We start from the raw sequence: 20,785 nt of genomic DNA, 5'->3' as shown, positions 1-20,785 counted from the left end.
AAAAGAAACTGGAGGAGTCGCCGCCTTGGTCCGCGGCCGCTTCGGTTGAAGCTGGGCCTCACTCTATCGAACGATCACTGCATCTATGACACACATAGCAGAGAAGTGTGTAGACTCAGGATAGGAGACAGAAAAATAGCAGAGAATCTTCGTGAAAGCTGAAGGAAAAATGAGCTTATCACGAGTCGCCGTATACCTATAAACATCTATAAGGGAGAGGAAGAAGTGAGAGGGAAAATCTATAGTAAGTCCCTCAAGAAGGGATAACAAAAATCGAGCATGAGGCTCAGTAATGGAGTTATAGTAAGACAAGGGATAAAGAACAAATGTCATTACCATATTAAGGAACCTCGGACCTTTTACAAAGCCTGAGTAAGGGGTGTTTTGATGATCACCCCAAGAAGAAGGTGTCTCACAGAAACGAGACGAGAGTTCGTCTTTGGACACAGTCCTAAGACGATCACAGCCAGGGTAGTCAACAAACTCTACCCTCAGTACGTGTAGCATCTTGGATATAAGATCCGGAGTGACTACAATACGCATACCTCGAACGCAAGTGACAAAATGAGGTATAGAATAATCAAATCCATGCATATTGGAGTAAAACTCCTATATGATCAGGGAGGGACAAGTGACTGGGATGCCACACAATGACTCCCAACCCCTACTGTAGATGACAGCAGGAATGTCAGTATCGGAAAAGTCCTATAGAATGACTTGGCGTTTCGAATGAATGCCGCGTCGTGAAAAGTTCTCCAAAAAGTTCTCCAAAAAGTCCTTATGGGCTTTATCATCACGGAACCTGACATGGGAGGGGGTAGAATCAGAGGAAGATACCCCGGAACGAAGAGGGTTTCAAGACGGAGTAGACTGCTTTGGTGCCATAGAGAAAACTAACCGAGAGAGAGAGAAACACGTAGAAAAGTACCAAACACAGTTAATATTAATGAGAAGAAAAAAATGGTACTTATGTATGAAAAATGCATGAACATATGACATGCAAAAGCAAAAACATCATGGGCTCAGCCCAATCCAATCCTATCAACACATCATTTCAACATAGTAAGCACATATCTAAAATGCATGAATCATTGTTAAAATGCAAATATGATGCAATGCATGAAGCTATCGAGAAGCTATCGAGAGGTGTCCACAACAAAGAGACCTCAATGGATCGAGAAGCTATTGAGCATACAGAAACTTCCTCGATGGATCGAGAAGCTATCGAGAAGCTATTGAGACAAATTCTCAAAAAGCTCGATGGAATGAAATTGCAATAACAGCTGTCGAGAAAGGAAGGTCAAAAACCTCAATAGATAGCCTAATTGTCGAAAGGTATCGAGAAGCTGTCAAGATTGCTCAAAAACAGTTTTTCAAAGAATAGAAAAACACAAATATAAATGCAATCAAGTACGTTACTCAACCAAAGATCCAAAAAACATTTTAAACTCTCAAAAACATCTCTCAACAAGAAAATGTCAAGCATTTAGATCCAAAAAAACACACACACACACACACTAAATAAGTCTAACCAATTTTATATTTCAAAAACAAGTCAAGACAGTTTAGTGAGCATACATTAACACATGTATTCCTTGTGATGGCCAAATCACATTGTACCTGCACATGTATCAAGAGTAGCAAAGAATAATACGTGTTGTGTGTGAAAGACATCGCAAGATTACATAAGTGTCTACATGTTATGATGATTTGAGATATTAAAAAATCACTTTAACTCACACACAATCATAACTACTTGATGGGGACTATCACATTCGAGGTACATCCTATAACTCCCACGTCTCCTAGAAGACACACTTGCAATCATATGTAAAACATTTTGATTCTTTTTGCTTTTATTTTTCTTTACATATTTTCTTTTAAGCAAACCATGCATGGGCATATAAGAGAGAGAAAAGAAATACCCAATGATGTTAAACTTTTGACATTACACTTTTGCTTTGTTGAGGCATACAGATGTAATTTCATGATTGGCAGGCAACAATGGTGAGATTGTTATTTATACCTTTCTTTGAGGATTTTTTAGTCTTTCCCATCAAAAAGAGTGATACGAGTGTTAAGTACAAGAGAATACTTAATCTTACTCATCACAAATCACAAAGCTCACTTACTTAGTTGTGCATAGAGATGCTCATCTAAGCTACAAGGATACAAAGTTTAGAAAACTTGTTTCAATGGCCATCCAAGGTACACAAGTACCAATGTACACAAAACACACTGTTTTTGTATTTTTCTGATTTTTTTTTTCAATTTTTTATTTTTTTATTATTATGAAAAACAAAATAAAGCAAAACTAAAAATAAACAAACAAAAACATGTTAAACAAAGTAAAGCATAAAACTAGACTGACTCAAAACAAGAAAGCAAAGCACACAAGTAATGCATACTTAAAAACAAGAAAGGATAAGAGAGAAAAAGTGATTAAATCACTTAGAGCCTTTTTCCTTCCACACCTTGGAAGAACTTTTCTATTTTGCAAGCCCTTGATCCGGCGATGAAGGGGAAGAATTGAAACTGTTCAAGTTCGAAAGGAACATAAGGACTTTGAGTAGATCTCCAAGAGGAGCAAAAGAGGATGGAAACTGATTTTGGTTTCCAGATGAGATCATACTATTGCTCTGTTGAGTAGCTAGCCACTTATGGCAATTAGGTCAAGTATGTCCAGTTGCTCCACAATGATGACAAAGATGCTACCTCTTCTGTTTAGACTTTTGAGAATTTCCCTTCTTAGCCCTAGGGTTTTTAATCTCTTTCTTATCAAGCTTAGGGGGTACTCCTAAGATAGATTTACCCTTGTCTATGTTCTCACTAGCTAAAACAATTTTCGCATCATTGTTCTCAGATTCAACATTATTAGCAGGTGAAACAAAAACAATAGTACTCGTAGAAGCAATATTAGGAGAAGAGAAATCATACCCTAAACCAATTTGATCAGAAACAGATTTCTAAATGTTGAGCATCTCGTCAAGCTTTGCACTTGAAATCCTTTCCAACTGAGCTCTGACTTGGAACAGCTCTGCCTCAAGCTTCTTGGTCTTTTTAGCCAAGAAATTGTTCTCAAACCGCAGTGCCCCAATAGTCTAATTAGCTTCATCAAACTTTGTAGAAAGCTCTTCTCGATCAAGTTCCACATCACTCAGTTTCTTAGTGGCCAGCCTATATAGTTTCTCATACTTCTCAGAAACCTTGTACAATTTTTTATAGGCTATATGGATATCATCTTGATCGTCCATTTTCTCAAACTTAGAATCCACCAAGTCTTCTTCATCATTTATGGTTTTTGAACCCCTATTAGTAGGATCAACTATAGCAGTAAAGGCATTCAAGATTCCATCATCCTCATTATCCGAATCATCCTCAAGCTCGATGTCGCTCAAAGTAGCAGAAAGTGCCTTACTTTTCCCGATGGTTTTGAGATACGTAGGACACTCTTGTTTTATGTGATCGAAGCCTTGACACCGAAAGCACTTTGGTCCTGAGGGAATAGTGTACTGATCGCCATCCCTAGCATCCTTCTTTCTTTTGTCTTAGTTTTTGAACTGAGACAAACTGGACTGCTTGCGGTCTTTGATAAATCCTTTGGTATTGGCATTCTTCATAAACTTTTTGAATTGTCTTGTAATGTAGGATTGCATTTTAGAATCTTCATCGTCTGAAGACTCATTTGTGTCACAGCTCTTAGCCTTCAGTGCCATGCTCTTGCCCTTGCTAGATTTCCTAATCGTTGTCAAACCCAACTCATAAGTCTGCAAATTGTCAACCGGCTCTATCAAAAGAATTTTGTCAGTTTCCTTTGATTCCTTAATCGCGGTGATCTTGGCATGAAATCTCTCGAGTAGAGATTTAAGCACCTTTCTATCAATCTTGGGTTCGGGAATGGTTTTCCCAAGATTAAAGGCTGAGTTCACTATATCCTTGAGTTTGGTATAAAACTCATTGAATGACTCATCCCCCTCCATCTTAATCTCTTCAAAGCTCGTGGTAAGCCTTTGAAACTTTGAATCCTTGACAGCCATGGTTCCTTCATAGGTTGTCTAGAGGATGGTTCATGCTTCCTTTGCAGTTTCAGCAGAAGATATCTTCTTGAACTCTTCATTCTTGACTGCACTGAATAAGGCATTCAATTCTCTACTGTTGAAGTTAGTTGCTTTGATCTTAGCATCATCCCAATCAGCCAGTGCTTCCTTTGGCTTAGTCCAGCCTATCTCCACAGCTTGCCAAACTTTTTCATCTAATGATTGCAAGAAAGCTCTCATGCGTACTTTTCAATATGCATAGTTAGTGTCATCAAATAAAAGAGGTATAACCAACGATTGTCATCTATCCATGACAACAGGGGTCAATGAATCACATAGCAAAGATTAACCCTAATCAGAGTGTGTCTGCTCTAATACCACTTGATAGGCCAAGAATGTATTGACCCCTTGCGATGAATTAACCAATTAATTAGACAAGTTAATTAATTAATCCGATTAACATGCAATAAGCGTGGTAGTACAAATAAATCACCAACTAAGTTAATATGCAGTGGAAAATAAAGTTGACACGATAATTTATTTACGAATAGGGAAAACCTCCAAGGGAAAAACTCCACCGGGTGATTTTAAGGTCACCGCTCCCGAGAATCCACTATTATCACAACAAGTGGTTACAAATAAAGAAATCCCAGTACCTTATACCAATCTACAATTGAATCCTTACCCCAATACCCAATTGAACTTGTTTTGTAGTGACAATCTCTCCTTTTAATGCACGGCTCCCAGTACGTGACTAACCAATCGATACACAGATCTAAGTACGTAACTAACCACCAACTTGAGAAGGATGTTGGCTGCAAAATTCTTCAGTTCATCAACACGATGAAGATCACAAAACTCCTTAGTTACAAAACCATACAGCGCACAAACGCAGTAGCTTCTTGAAAAGAAAGATGAACTAGGGCAAATTATCTTCAGTCACAATATGCTAGTGAAAAACCTTTGCATCAAATTGCACTCACTTGCATCAACTGTGATGGCCCTTAAAATAATCCTTATATATGTTTAGAGTTGTGAGAAAAGAAAACCCAAACATGTATACACAGATTGGAGTAAAATCAGAACTGAAAATCTGACTTTCATAAATCTCGATAAATAAGGTATCTATCGAGCAGCTGTTGAGCATCGGTCTTACACAGCCTTTTAAACCTCGATAGATTTTATCTGTCAAGTTTTAAAATCCAGCACTTCTTCCCTTGATTCTTGGACAGATTTGCATGGCTTTGACACTTGGACTTGAAACCTTGTTCCTTGAAGTATTAAACACATCTTAGATCTACCCAATTACAAGTAAAGTGCATTTTGTCATCAAAGGATTAAGGATTAGTCAACTTTACATTGACATATGTTCCTAACATGATTCACATATGTCCTAACAACTTTCTTTTGTTGACTTTAACTGAGACATCCCTTCTCTAATTTGCTTCTTTATGCTTTCAAGAGAAGCCTATAACAGTCAATGATTTAGAAACTTACTGCCTAAAGAATAAAAAATAATAAATGTTCTGTACTTCAAAATCTTTCACCTTTGCAATGACCTCTTTATCCCCTTGCTTTTCCAAGGCATCAATGTCTGGTGAATCCAGAGTGATCACAATTTGTTTCGTATCTTCTCTAAGTAAACTACAAGCATTCCTAGAAAAATTAAAATAGGTCAAATATGTAACTTCAAGAAAAATAACATATATAATCTCTACACCAAAATTTTCCACAATACCCAAAATTAATTGCTGTCTCCATCTTATCACCGGTTAATACCCATAGCTTAATTCTAGCTTGGGCAAGTTTGTCAACACATTCTGGAACCTGAACAACAGAGAACACAATTGAAGTGAAACTAATCATATAAAATAATGCAATCAAGGTTTCCAAAAATAGAATGAGAGGAACTGGTTTTGTCCTAATGGTTATTAACTTCCAATTGGCATACAGTAAAACAGCAAAGAAAGCTTAAACTTATAGTGAGTGCATTATCTAAAAATTAAATAATGAAACTGCAATTTTTCAATACAGACCCCCTTTTGTTTGTCTTCAACTGCTGTAGCACCAAGAAGAATCAAATCCCTTTCTATTTTATCAGCAAGTTCATCCACCGATACATCACGCTCTGCAGTGACAGATGTTTTGGTTCGCAGACCTGCTACAGCGTATTTTTTGATGTGATCCTTGGTCTGTGACTCAAACTGCCGCCCGTTTTTTGAAAGCCTTTGAAACATTACACTATAATATATGCAAATAAATTGAAATCAGTCGACTCAAACTGCAACTTCATATATGTAATATTAAATCAAGTATGCATAGGTTTCTAACCTGTCTGCCCCCTTGCAAAGTAGAAACAACTTATTTCTGCATTCCTTACAACAGGGGCGGAGCCAAGGGGGGGGCGAGAGGGGGCAATTGCCCCCCCTAAGCTCGCCAAAAAAATCATGTATGATATACTCTTATTATAGTTGAAAGTAGTTTGCACCATCCACTGACAGAAAGCTTCTCAAAAGCAAAAAACTAGTATTCTCCTTATGGTAAGTCCTGGACTCTAGAATCAAGATTGAATAGCAGGTGCCAGTCCCACAAATTTTTAAAAAATTAAAAAAACTCTCCCATGCCTTTATACACGTTAGTAGAAGTACACTACTTAAAAGCAAGCAATGCTAATAAACAAAATATTTTCCACAACAAATTCCACAACTTTTAAGATGTTATTTATTTTCATTTTGGTTTATGATTGACATTATTTTATTGTCTACATTTACAAATTGTCAGCTCAATGATTGTGAAAAAAAAAAAAAAAATGGTGACTCTAGACTAACTGTTAAAGGAAACCTTAGAGCATCTACTAATCTTTCTCTTCCTTCTCTTCACAATTTCAAATTTTGAATTTTTGTTATGATCCAAAATTTTAACTACTTAGAAGAATTAAAGAAGAAAATTGAATTTTACTTAGTTTTTTAAAAGCATTTCTGACAATGAGACACGTATACAACTTTGTAGGCATATTGCTATATTCTTAACACTTTTGTATTGATTTATTTTTTCAATTTCTTTGAAGAAATAATCAAATTATATGATTAAACTAAACGCATTCAAGTTAATTTCTCAATTTGATTATCATTAATTAACTATTTACATTGAGGGGATTTGAGTCAATTAAACTAAGTATAAAAAAAAAAATTAAAGTTTACATTTGTATTAGATTGTGTGTGACAAATGACAATTACATTAGCATATAATTGCTTATTTATTTGTTATTAATATTGAATTGCTATTTTTTAGAATAATTTTACTTTCAATCTTTTCTCTTTTAATCTTGCCCCCCCTAAATTGAAATCCTGGCTTCGCCACTGCCTTACAATCACTGACATTCTTTTGCGAGAAACTACTAAACTCTAAGACATGTAGACGCTTGTATTTTCTGGAATATAGAAACCAAGTTATCTGATGTTTAACAAAAATACATAAAAAGGAAACTAAAAGAAGTCCAAGAAAACAGAGATCAATAAAAAGAAAAATACAATAACACGCCTTGTCCAAAAGTAGCATTTTGGGCATTTGTCTCGAGATTTGACCTAGATGTGGCTACCATGGATTTGACACACATAACAATGAGCCTGATTTCACAAAATAGTATGTGAACAAAGTATATATAACACCAAGCTCCATTCAATATCACCACAGAACATTGCAAGTAATATGGCAAAACAAAACTGGCTAATATTTGTTGGCAAACATAGAGTTCAGTGTCTCTTAGAATTCCTTACATTTCTTATGAAGTTCCAGAAAGATCTATTTCTTGTCGGGTTTAGCTAAATTGTTGGAGAGAGAGAAAAGTGAGGTTTAAGGGTAGTAGTGTTTCATCAAAAAAAAAAAAAAAAAAAAAAAAAAAAAAAAAAAGAAGAAGAAGAGTAGTAGTGTAGTAGTTAGCTTCTTTTGCCACTTCTATAAGAGCAAAGCAAAAAAGAAAGAAAAAAACAAACAAAGAGAGAATAAAGTAGGAGCAAAGCAGGAGATTGTTGCCCATGAACTTAAGAAAACAAAACTAAACAAGTACAAGGTGTTTCTCATGAAGGGTGAAGCTTGTGTCCAATGGCTAGTGCCACTGGACATGTTGCAATGCAGACATATGTCTAAGATAGGATACGTGTTTGTATCCTAACGTGTCTAGTGACCACTGGCCACTAGACACAAGCCATAACCTTTCTTGAAATCTAGAAAGGTTCACGTAAGACTATAGGGAGACATTTCACGATTCTGTGCTTACATGTAGCTCATAGTGTTGGGACTTACAGATGTATCTCTCTCTCTCTCTCCTCACACCAGTGCAACACGACAAAAAAGATGGATACGAAATGAGAATATATATATATATATATATATGTTTGATTGATAAATATTGATATATAAAAAATAGTATTTGAAGATAAAAGCAAATATTAATTTGAATTTATTTTGTGTTGGGTTATTTTATCAATGAAATACATCCATCAAAAAAAAGAAAAGAAAAGAAATACAAGTCATTTTTTGGTAATTAGCTGAAACTAGCCGCAAACCCACGCAATGCGTGGGAATATATTTAATGACCACTTTATGATTAAACTTATTTAAAAGTAAAAAAAAATTATAATAATAATTCGTTAAGGATCATTTTGTGAATTGTCAAATGAAATTCTTACCAAATAAGTAAATAAACTACCATTACTAAAAAAATAATCAAAGATATATAACGTAACTTATTAAATCAACCATCAAATATATGACATACCCTAGAAACTTCATAATTAAATAGTGTTAAATATGGTTTTACAAAAATAATGAATTTAAATTGACATAAAAAAAGTAGAAAATGATAAGAAGAAAAATCTTCATGTAAATTTTTGTGTAGTTGAATATTACTTTTTGTACATAACACCACTAAGGCATGGAAGAATGCATATGTGGTTGAATCTAGACCTTACACGTGGAACGGCTGTGAGTAAAGGAAGAGAAAGCGTTGGCTAAAGGATCTTCTTCTTGGTCCATGCTAAAGGCGTGACTACCTTGTGAAAGAAGTAAGATTTGCACCTGACATGGTACTCAAGCACTCACAAAAAGGGAGATAGTAACTTTCTAAGGTTAGAAGCTATGAGAACACCCCTTATTGGTTAAATGCATGTTGGACCATCTCAGAGACACGTGTATCGATCATAGTACTCCTGATGTCCCTCTCAATGTCCAGGACTTGTTTCTCTATTCAACAAATAATATCACATCTATGAAAAGGTCAAAAATAGAGAAATGATGACTTGACACCTGTCTTTGTACTTAACCATTTTCCTCAAATTATAAAAGGGACATGCAGTTGTAGTTTTAGGCAAGAACCCAAGTAGATATTTTAAAGAAGAGAGTAGAAAGTTGATAAAATAGGAAGGAAGAACAATGGTTTTAAAAATTGGACCGGACCGGCCGGTCCGACCAGTTCAACCGAGAACCGACCTTTAATCTAGTCCGGTTATGGGTAAAAACTGAAAATCACTCAAAACCGAGAAAATCTGGAAACCAACTGGTTCAACCAGAAAACTGGGAACCAACATGGTAGAATCGGTTCAGGGCCGGTTGGGTTGTTCACTTAAACTACACCATTTTTTTTATTTTTATCCAGCCTAAAACTATGTCATTTTGGACAAAAGGAACCTAAAAACTAACCTAAACACCTAATTCACTCATCAGACTCTCACGCCTCTCTATCTCTGTATCTCACTCTCACGTCTCTCTCTCACTCTCACGGTGAGAGTCTCACCTCACTCAAGCTCACGCGACCACGCCTCTTTCAGAATCTCTCAATTTTTTTTCCTTCTCACCCTCACGGCCTCTAATCTACTTCTCATCCTCACAGTCATGGGTCACGATTTGCTTCTGGGTTTTTTTTTTTTTTTTTTTTCATCTCGGTCTTGCCCTCTTTGCTTCAGTGGTTTGATCAAGTATTTTGATTTTTGATTCTAATTCTGAAGTCTGGGTTTTTTTCCTTTGCTTTTGATTACTTGATTCAGAACCCCCATAACTCTGCATTTAACAATTGGTATCAGAGCATCGTTCCTGATTGAAACTCGAGCTACTACCATGATTAGTGAGGCCATTGCTTCCCTTCATACCACCTCTGATCACCACAACAAAACTATCCAAGAAATGCAGAAGATTTCTGACAACCACCATAAAGACATCCAAGAAATACAAAAGATTTCTGACAACCACCATAAAGACATCCAAGAAATATAGAAGATTCAGGCAATTCACACAAGAACCTTGAATGAAATGAATCAGAATATCAATGTTATTTTATAGAAGCTAACTCTCTAGATGGAAATCAACATTCACCTCAAAGTAATGTACAATCAAATTCAAGTCCAAGTTCTTCAACCTTATCACTTGCAAAGCCTGTGAAATTGGATTTCCCATGTTTCTCAAGTGATGATCCTGCTAGCTGGGTTTACAAGGCTAACCAGTATTTAGGGTATTATCAAACCCCAATTGCAGAAAGGCTCTTGATTGCTTCATTCCACATGGAATTGGAGGCACTAATATGGTTTCAAGAAGCAGAGGAGGCTGGGGTATTTTCTGATTGGGAGTCCTTCGTGCAAGCTGTACATGTGAGGTTTGGATCAACTGCTTATGATGATCCTATGGAGGTGCTAACAAGGATGAGACAGACTTCAACAGTGGCAATGTACAAGGCAGAGTTTGAAGCTGTGTCTAATAGAATTAAGGGTCTCTCTCCCTTACATAAGCTTAGTTGCTTCCTAAGTGGCTTGAGGGATGAAATTAGGCTTCTAATGAGGATGCTTAACCCACACACCTTGAATAAAGCATTGGATTGGCCAAGATTCAGGAGGAATATGTGTTTAGTTGCAAGAAGAGTGCCAGATTCCAACAAGAAACAAGTAAGGCTTCTATCTTGGGCTTACCTAAGAGTAATGTAGTTATAGAATCTAAATCTAAGATACCAATAAAGAGATTAACCCCTGCCCAGATGGATGAGAGAAGGAAGAGGGGGCTTTGCTATAACTATGATGAGAAATGGGGAGTTGGGCACAAGTGCAAGAATGCTAAATTGTTCCTTTTAGAAGGAATTGAATTAGCTTGTGGGTTGCAGTTTGGGGTACAGATCACTGAATTAGAGGAAGAAGTGGAGAATGAGGTTGTTCTTGAGGCAGTGGGGAATAGTCAAGTTAGTCAAGAAGGAGTGGAAATTACCTTGTATGCTCTCACAGGAACTCCTACACCTAATACTATAAGGGTTAAGGGCAAGATTAATGGTAGTGGGTTGGTGATACTTGTTGACACAAGTAGTACTCATAATTTTGTGGATGCATTATTGGTTTCTAGTTTACAGTTAAAGGTTGATGTTTCAAGAATTTTGGAGGTTAAGTTGGCTAATGGTACTATGGTGAGGACTCAAGGTTTTTGTAGTAATGTACCAATGTGTGTGCAAGGGGTGGAATTTTGTGTTCAATTTCATGTATTGGCATTAGGGGGTTGTGATGCTATGTTGGGCACTCAATGGTTGAGTACTCTTGGTGTAATACAATGGAATTTTCAGCTTTTAACTATGAGCTTCCATTATAAGGATCAGCAAGTCTTGTTGCAAGGTTTGAGTCCCTCTTCAAGAACTTCTTTTATGGATTGTAATTAGTTGTTCAAAGGATCAGTGAGGAAGGGTTTGTTACTACAAATCACTCCTGTAGATGGTGTTGTGCCAGAAGATACAGTGCCTATAGAAGTGGAATTGTTGTTATAGGAATTTGGAGATGTTTTTGAGACTCCTACTGGTTTACCACCTCTTAGGGGGCATGAGCACCAGATCATTCTCATGGAGGGCTCTCAGCCAGTCTGCCAGAGACCTTATAGATACCTTTTTTACCAAAAGAATGAAATTGAGAAAATTGTGAGAGAGTTGCTGTCTATAGGGTGAATCAAGAATAGCACCAGTCCTTTTGCTTCACCTATTTTGTTAGTAAGGAAGGCAGATGGATCTTGGAGAATGTGTATTGATTATAGGGCCTTGAGCAACATCACTGTGAAGGATAAGTTCCCAATTCTAGTTATTGATGAACTGTTAGATGAGTTGAATGGAGCTACTATCTTCTCCAAGCTTGATTTGAGATCAGGTTACAATCAAATCAGGATGAAGGATGAAGATGTACCTAAAACAGCTTTTAGAACACATGAAGGGCCTTAATGAGTTCTTGGTAATGCCATTTGGCTTAACCAATGCTCCCTCAACCTTCCAATCTTTGATGAACTAGGTTTTTAAACCCTATCTTAGGAAGTTTGTGTTAGTTTTCTTTGATGATATATTGGTTTATAGCACTTCCTTATCTGAGCATGTTACTTATCTTAGATCTGTTTTAGAGGTTTTGGCTCTTAATAAATTGTATGCTAAAAGATCCAAATGCAAGTTTGCTTGTAATGAAATAAAGTACCTAAGGCATGTTATCACTGATGAAGGGGTTCATACTGACCCTAAAAAGACTGCTGCTATGTAGCAGTGGCCCATCCCTACTGATATTAAGTCTTTAAGAAGGTTTTTGGGGCTCACAGGTTATTATAGGAAACTTGTTAAGGGATATGGTCAGATTGCAACTCCCTTAACTATCCTATTGAATAAGGATTCATTTTCTTGGTCTAAAGAGGCTGAGCTAGCTTTCCAGTAGTAGAAGGCAGCCATGATTCAACCAACTATGTTGGCTTTACAAATTTTGATAAGCCATTTGTCATAGAATGTGATGCTTCAGGGAAGGGGCTTGGTGCAGTCTTGATGCAGCAAGGCAAGCCTACTGCCTTCCATAGTCAAGCTCTCAAGGGTAAGAATCTGGCCTTGTCTACTTATGAGAAGGATTTATTGGCATTGGTTATTGCTATCAAAAGGTGGAGAGCATACTTGGTTGGTAGGCCTTTCATTGTCAAAACTGATCAATAAAGTATCTGTTGGAACAGAAAATTGGTACTCCTACTCAACAAAAGTGGTTTGCCAAATTGTTGGGATATGCCTTTGTGGTACAATATAAAAAGGGTAAGGAGAATCTTGTGGCTAATGCATTGTCTAGGAAAGTTGAAACTGAGGATATTTTGGTACCATATGTGCTGTCTAGTAAGGCTGATTCTGAGGACTTTACTTTTGAGTGTGGATTGGATTCTTAGGAAGGGGTTTTATGTATGATATTCTTCCCTTCCCCAGCTTGGTTGACTGACCTTAAAACAAGCTATGCCATGGATTAGCAGGTGCAAGGTATCTTATAGGCTTTGGATTCAGGGAAGAATGTTCCTAAGGGCTATTCTCTGCAGAATGGCTTGCTGTTGTATAAAGGGAGGACCTACCTAGGTACTTGTAAGGCCTTGCAGTTTGTTGTTTTACATTAGGTTCATGACAGTCCTTTAGGGGGTCATTCTGGATTCCTTAAGACCATGTATAGGGTTAAAAGGGATTTCTATTAGCCTGGTTTGAGGGCAGATGTGAGAAAGCTGGTTAGAGAGTGTGATTCTTGTCAAAGATTGAAATCTGAAACTTGTAATCCAGCTGGTCTCTTACAACCTCTACCAATTCTAGAGAAGCCTTGGGTGGATGTGAGTATGGATTTTGTTGAAGGTCTTCCAAAATCACAGTTGAAGGATGTGGTGCTAGTGGTGGTAGATAGGTTAACTAAATTTGTTCACTTTGTGGCCTTAACCCATCCTTATACTGCAACTAAAGTGGCCCATCTTTATATGCAACATGTCTTTAAGTTTCATGGCATGCTAGCTACAATTGTGAGTGATAGGGACCTTGTGTTCACATCTCATTTTTGGCAGGAGCTAATAAGGTTACAAGGTGTGCAGCTGGCCATGTCTTCAGCTTATCATCCCCAATCATATGGCTAGACTGAGGTAGTTAATAAAAGTTTAGAACATTACCTGAGGGCATTTGCTACAGACAGACCACAATCTTGGGTGGAGTGGCTACCTTTAGCTGAATTTTGGTTTAATACCAATTTTCATGTCTCCATCAAGATGATACCTTTTGAGGCTTTATATGGTTTTACCCCACCCAAACTCTTGGACTACATTCCAGGCACCACTAAAGTTGATAGTGTGGATGTGCATCTGAAAACTGGATTGCAGCTCATTTCATTATTAAAGCAGAACCTGGTGGCAGCTCAAGAAAGGATGAAGGTACTGTTGATAAGCATAGGACTGTGAGAGAGTTTGCAGTGGGTGATTAGGTTTATCTCAAGTTGCAACCATACAAATAGATGTCCTTAAGGCAGAAACGTTTGGGGAAATTGTCACCCAGGTATTATGGTCCTTTTCAGATATTGTAGAAGATTGGTAGTGTCTCTTATAGGTTGGATTTGCCCCCTAAATCAAGGCTCCATCCCACCTTCCATGTCTCCTGTTTAAAAGGTAGGTTGGGTTAGCATGTGGTACCTCTCCCTACCTTACCTCCTGTGGACTCTGAGGGTATCATCAAACCAGAACCTGTAGCTATTTTACAAAAAAGGACTTATAACTTGAGAAATAGGTCTATCACTCAGGTTTTGGTTCAATGGCAAGGAGAACGAGTGGAGGGTGCTACCTGGGAGAGTTTATACTTGCTGCAACAACAGTTTCCTCACCTTGTGGGCAAAGTACTTTAATTGGGGGGGGGGGGGGGGTATTGTTAGGAATAGTGTTGGTGTTGTTGTAATGTCAATGTATAGTGTATATCAGCAAACAATTAAGCAAGTGATTGGATGTAAGAGTGAGTAAGTGGCAATTGAATAGAGATTAGTATTAGGAGTGGTAGTTAGTGTGTGTACAGTTGGAGTGGGAGAGTTAGTTAGTAGTTACAAGTTAGTTAGAGTGGGAAAGGTGTATAAAGGAAGGATATGGTTTTTGTATAGAATCAAGTAAGAAGCAAGCATAATTCAGTCCTATTTTTCTTCTCTGTCTCTATTCTTCTCTGGGAGGTCCAATTGGCCTCGAATTCAGCTAGAAACAAAACCACCATAACTCTACATTTAACACGGTCTCGCTGTCTCGATCTCACCCTCTGTGCCCTGCTTCATCAAGTATTTTGATTATTTTCCTCTTTCATTTGATAATTTTCTCACCCTCTTTGCTCTGCCTCTCCACTATTTGGATGTAATGAACTTATTTGCTATTCGTCATTTGGATGTAAGTGTAATGACTAATGAACTTATTTATTTGGTTTTGTTGAAAGTTTATTATGTTAAGGATGATTGTTAATGTTATTATGTTAAATTCTATAAAAAGATGTTATATACTTGTATGTTTTTTAAGGAAACATATTTATTACTATTGGTTTGTTAGTTTTAGTATATTAAAAAATTATTAATTATTTATGACATCACTGGTTTGACCATCAGTCGGACCCCGGTCCGACCAAAAACCGGTAATTAGTTCCTTTTTCGGTTCTTTCACCATACCAGTTTTTAAAACCATGGGAAGAACACCCTTATTGTACAAGAGTGACCTCTTTTCACACAATACAATCTGAGCAGTGCAAGAACATTCTATTCTTGCTCAAACCGTAGTTTTTCATCCCTTCTCTAGAGTTTTCCACGTACATCTTGTGTCCTTTTATGTTCTTACTATTACTTTCTTCTTCTTTTTCAAGTGTCATGTCAAAACTAGCATCTTTTCAAGCTTTTTCATGTAGATGTACTGTTAGATAACTTATTTTATTTCCCTACATAAGCTCAAATCTAACTTGCAAACACTCTTATACTTGTGGACTCCATGTTATGGTATATTGATCTGTTCATATATATCTAGATCAGTAAAAATGCAACTATTATTTGAATGATTATTGTGATTTATTGATACTATGTAATAAAAAAAATTAAAACCTAAATTCTTTTTTCTAATACAATGGAGGAGAAGACAATTGATTGTAATTTAAAGTAATTACAATAGAGAACATACTCATATAGACATACGTTGTATTACCTAGGCAAACAAAGAGTCATTCTTATAGTATTTGATGACTTCTATATTCGGTGAACCGTTTTAGATGGGAATTTGATTATTATTATATTATTAGGGGAAATCACACTTTGTCCACCTGTGGTTTGCCCCAAAAACACTTTGCCTACCTGTGGATTAAAAATTGACACTTTATCTACCTGAGGTAAGTTACATTTGTATCCTGTTATCCACCTCTATTAAAAATATGGGTAAATTTGTATTTTTTTCTACCCTTTTATGTCTCTCTCCTTTTAAAACATAAAAAACTAAAAAAATCAAGAGAAAAGAATATCTAAATACTAAGTTTTGTAAAAAAAATTAAAACCTAGCCTATGTTTTGTTAGAAACTAGCAAGATATAACCTTCATATCCAACAAAGGCAATTGTACTTGAATCAGGGGAAACCTCAAAATCTTCCAAGCTTTTCTCCTCCCTGCCAACCAGGGGGCCAATTTTATCAAATTTTGCTTTCACTAAATCAAAGCTATAGAAGAACTACCTCCTTCCTAGTATAATAACCTGAGACCCATCGGGCAAGAAAGATGCCTTTCGAATGGGGGCAATCATCAAGATACTTTGTATCTTGGTATTCTGTTTGCCATCAATCTAGAAGAAGAAAAAAAAAATCTAAGCTTTTGATCCAATCCTGCAACTAGTAGCAATTATGCATTTCGATGGAACTGAACTAAATTTATTGGACCATTTGAAGGATCATCTACATTTGCTTTTATAAGTCTTGAATATTCAAGACGTCTAGGCAACAATTTAGTGTTACTCCTCACAACAAGGGCTTCATTTGTTTGAAGGATATCTTCAACAACTTCAACATTCTTGTAATTATGGACAATCTTTTATGATCTAAATTAAAAGTTAGGCTTTCATTTTTACAAAACCTAGCTTTTAGATCTTCTTTTCTCTTGATTTTTTTAGTTTTTTATGTTTTAAGAGGAAATATATAAAATGGTAACAAAAATACAAATTTACCTCTATTTTTAACAGAGGTGGGTAACGAAAGACAAACAGAGCTTAACTCAGGTGGGCAAAGTGCCAATTTCTAAACCACAAGTAGGCAAAGTGTTTTTCGGGCAAATCATAGGTGGGCAAAATGTAATTTCTCCTTATTATTATGCTTTAGAGTCACAAATTTTTAGATAGTTTATTCTGTTTTGACAGAGATGCTATAAAGAAAGTAAAGATTATTTGTAATATAAGTATACTATATGCCTTGTCATTTTTTGGTGCGACACACCCCAATATGAAGTATATGTAATGCAAATCTTTATTCTTTATTTCAAATTCTGAGATATAAGTGGTAAAGGGGGAAAAAACCAACAACTGTTAGAACATGTTAATGGAGAAGAGGATAATGAATCAAAATTATTGTTATGTAATATTCTTTTTACTATCTTCATTTCTACAAAAAAATAAATAAATAAATAAAATCCAAGGAAACACACCTTAGGAATTTTTCATAGTGTTGAATCCTTTTTAAACATAGAATTGCAAATCTTAGGATTACATTTAGCATCAAAATAGAGAACAAACCATTTTGCTTGACAACATTTCATAGTAAAAGGGACATAAATAAAAAATTATAAAAAAAAACACATAATACTCCAATATATAAATTAGACCTAACATACCATATTGTTTTAAGGAATAAAGCAATATCCTCACTCAAGAATGTATGATTGCTGATTTGAAATGAGCTCTTTTTTGGCAAGAGTTAAATTTAAAACCATTCATCTTCTGGTTAAAAGAGATAAAGGGCGTCTAACGGTTTATATATTATCTCTTCGATTTTATAGGGGTGGTGATGGCAATTGAACTGGTTGGATTCAATAAGGAGATGAAGAGCCAAGATAGGAGGAGAGGGAGAGTCTAAGGCATTAAAGAGCTTACATGGGAAGTTGAAAGGAATGGAGAGAGGGGGAGTTAGGGGTGTTATGGAAGCTGAAGTGGAAACTGTGGAATCGTTAAACTTAAAAAACTAATAGAAAAATAATGGAAATAAATAATTTAGTTTATTACTAAAATGAAAATAATGACATGGTCGTTGATGTAGCTCAACAGGGACATAGCAACAATAAATTCTACACTTCAACTTTTAGATATACTATCTTTTAACCTGCGTAATGCGCAGGAATTTTTTATTTTATTTATTTGTTATGTTTTATCTTTAAATGTATTCCTTACAAAGCAACTTATATTGCACTTTCAATTTTATTCTATTTTTTTTTTTTTACTTTTCATCTTTAAATGTTTTCCTAAAAAAAAAATAGAAAAAAGAGAATAATAATAAATTTGATTTAATCAAATGTATTATACAATGTGTAGAAAGAAAAAAGAGGAATCATTTCACATCTCTTGTAAATTTCAAATACTTATTAAACTTGCATGGTTTTTCATAAGGATAAAAAGAGTGCTTACTCATATAAGGCATAAGCTGACGATTACGAATAAAATCGTCAGCTTCCTTTGGTAGGTTTCAACAAACAAAGCTCTAATAAGGGCAATGTTTTCAGTCCGTAAGGCACACCTAAAGGTTGACGCCATCAATAAACTAACGACAGTAAGGCGGAAGGAAGTAGGATAAAGCTAACGACCCTAATGCAGGTTTACTTGTTGCCCACGATTGCGTATATAAGGAAATGTCTTGCTCTCCATGTTTAACGATACTCAAAGGATTCCTATAAGGAAAGGATCCCGCCAAATACGCCCAAGAAAGACTCCTATAAGGAAAAGACTTTTATGCCAAGGAAGAAAGGTTAACCCTCTACTACTATAAAAGCCCCAGTACCCTCACTAGCCAAGGTACGCAGAATTCACCCCTCTTTAGCACTCTAGAGTTGTAAGAAGTTCTAATAAATTCTAATTTGACCTTCGGAGGGTACTTGGCTGGAACCACACCGGTGCTCTCTGCAAGGTCTTCTCTTTTGTGTTGTGCAGGTGCTATTTCGAGTGTACAAGTACTTGTGGCTCACTGGTGACTTTTTCGGCATCATTAATTTTAATACAGAAATCCAAATGTTCAAAAGTTCTACACATTCATGTTGTCACATTTTTAACCTATAGTACTAACAAAAGCATAAAGTACCAGACATAGAATTTCATAAAGGTATAGAACACACACACACACACAAAAAAGAAGAAGAAGAAGAAGAAGAAGAAAAACTTGAAAGAGTATGTCTTATCCTTTAAATCAATGCATATAGGTTGAAACAAAGGTTCCTCATATTTTTTACTCTAGCCAACATTTTTTGTGATTTGTAACAACTGTTTAACTACCACTAAATATGTTAATTTTTTGCTAGTGAATAACTAAAATATAATATAGATTCTGCTAATGATAAAATTTCTCGTAATCTTTAAAATGTCATTTGCTAGGGGAGGAATATCAAGAAACATAAAATACTCCCAAGACCTAGAAATGCGACATAACTCAAGATCTTTTTTGCAATTGCTATAACAACTATTATTTTGTCTAATTTTTTTTAAATTTTTTTTTTATTTTCCTTTATGTTGCCTTTATTTCATATTTTTTGGGCAAAATTTCACTTTATTAATAATCAAAGGCATGAAATTTAATTATGACCTTAGAATGAAATCATATAACCGATTGCTCCACAAAAATAAAAGTGGTACTGTCATTTTCATCTAACACATATATTAGATAACCTCAATATGATTCTTCATCATGTTAATAATGACAATCATATACGATGCTGGCAAAAGAATGAAATAAAAAAAAATTTTAAAAAAAAGGAAAAAAAATTTAGTAAAAGAAAACAAACCTGAAAGAGAAAGAAACTAAAGTATTTGATATCACAGTTACAAGAAATCCCTTTTTCCCACATACACACCACATGTATGAGAAAATGAAAAATAGATCCTTAAATAGGAGCTATTATGAAAAAAATTATTGTATTCAAGAAATTGTCACTCTAATTTTAACCAAAAAGATGAAATGCTTCCAATCAGAGGTATATTTTTCTATTTCTCATCTTATTTGTTTCTTAAACTTATCATATATTTTCAACTCTTTTCCTTTCACTTGTGACTCATTTGGCTTGAAATTTCATGAAAATAGATAGCTAAACATATAGATAAACTGCTCATTTACATGATTTTTCTAAAGATAACTCGATTGCCCAACATTTTCATTAATCTTCGTAGTTAAAGTCTAATATATATAAAGAGTATTAAAAAAAATACTGTTTCTATAAAGTGTTTTTATAGAATTCAAAATATGGTTTATGTTATTTACGTGTAATCTAACATATGCATATTAGTGCGTTTGAGGTCCAAAATATGTAATTAATTAGTTAACTCATGTTAAACATTATTGACATCTCCTTGTTTAAAATAATTTGTCTTTTTTTTTTTTTTTCTCTAGTTTGTCTTTTGGCTATAGTTGCATATTCTAAACACATTGATTCTAATTCCTTTTCATCTATTTGTTAGTAGAGTAGTAGAGAGTTTCAATAGAACTCATTTGTGTGAGCACTTGGATTTTTCTTTTCCCTCTTTTGTCTCTTCTTTCATTTTTTACTTCAATAGTTTAGATTGATTTCAGCATTCTCAAATAGCAGAGTAGTAGAATTTTAGTTAGACTCAGTTTAATTAGAGCAAAAATTGTGTCATCACTGAGTTTTTCTTGGAGTCGTGAATTTTCTTTAAATATTTATTTATTTTATGCAGCAGCTGGAATTTATATGTTTGAGTAAACTAATTTTTTAAGAAATCTTTTAGTA

Source organism: Quercus lobata, chromosome 2 (assembly GCF_001633185.2).
Source record: "Quercus lobata isolate SW786 chromosome 2, ValleyOak3.0 Primary Assembly, whole genome shotgun sequence".
Lineage (NCBI taxonomy): Eukaryota > Viridiplantae > Streptophyta > Magnoliopsida > Fagales > Fagaceae > Quercus > Quercus lobata.
This window is presented reverse-complemented; position numbering follows the sequence as displayed.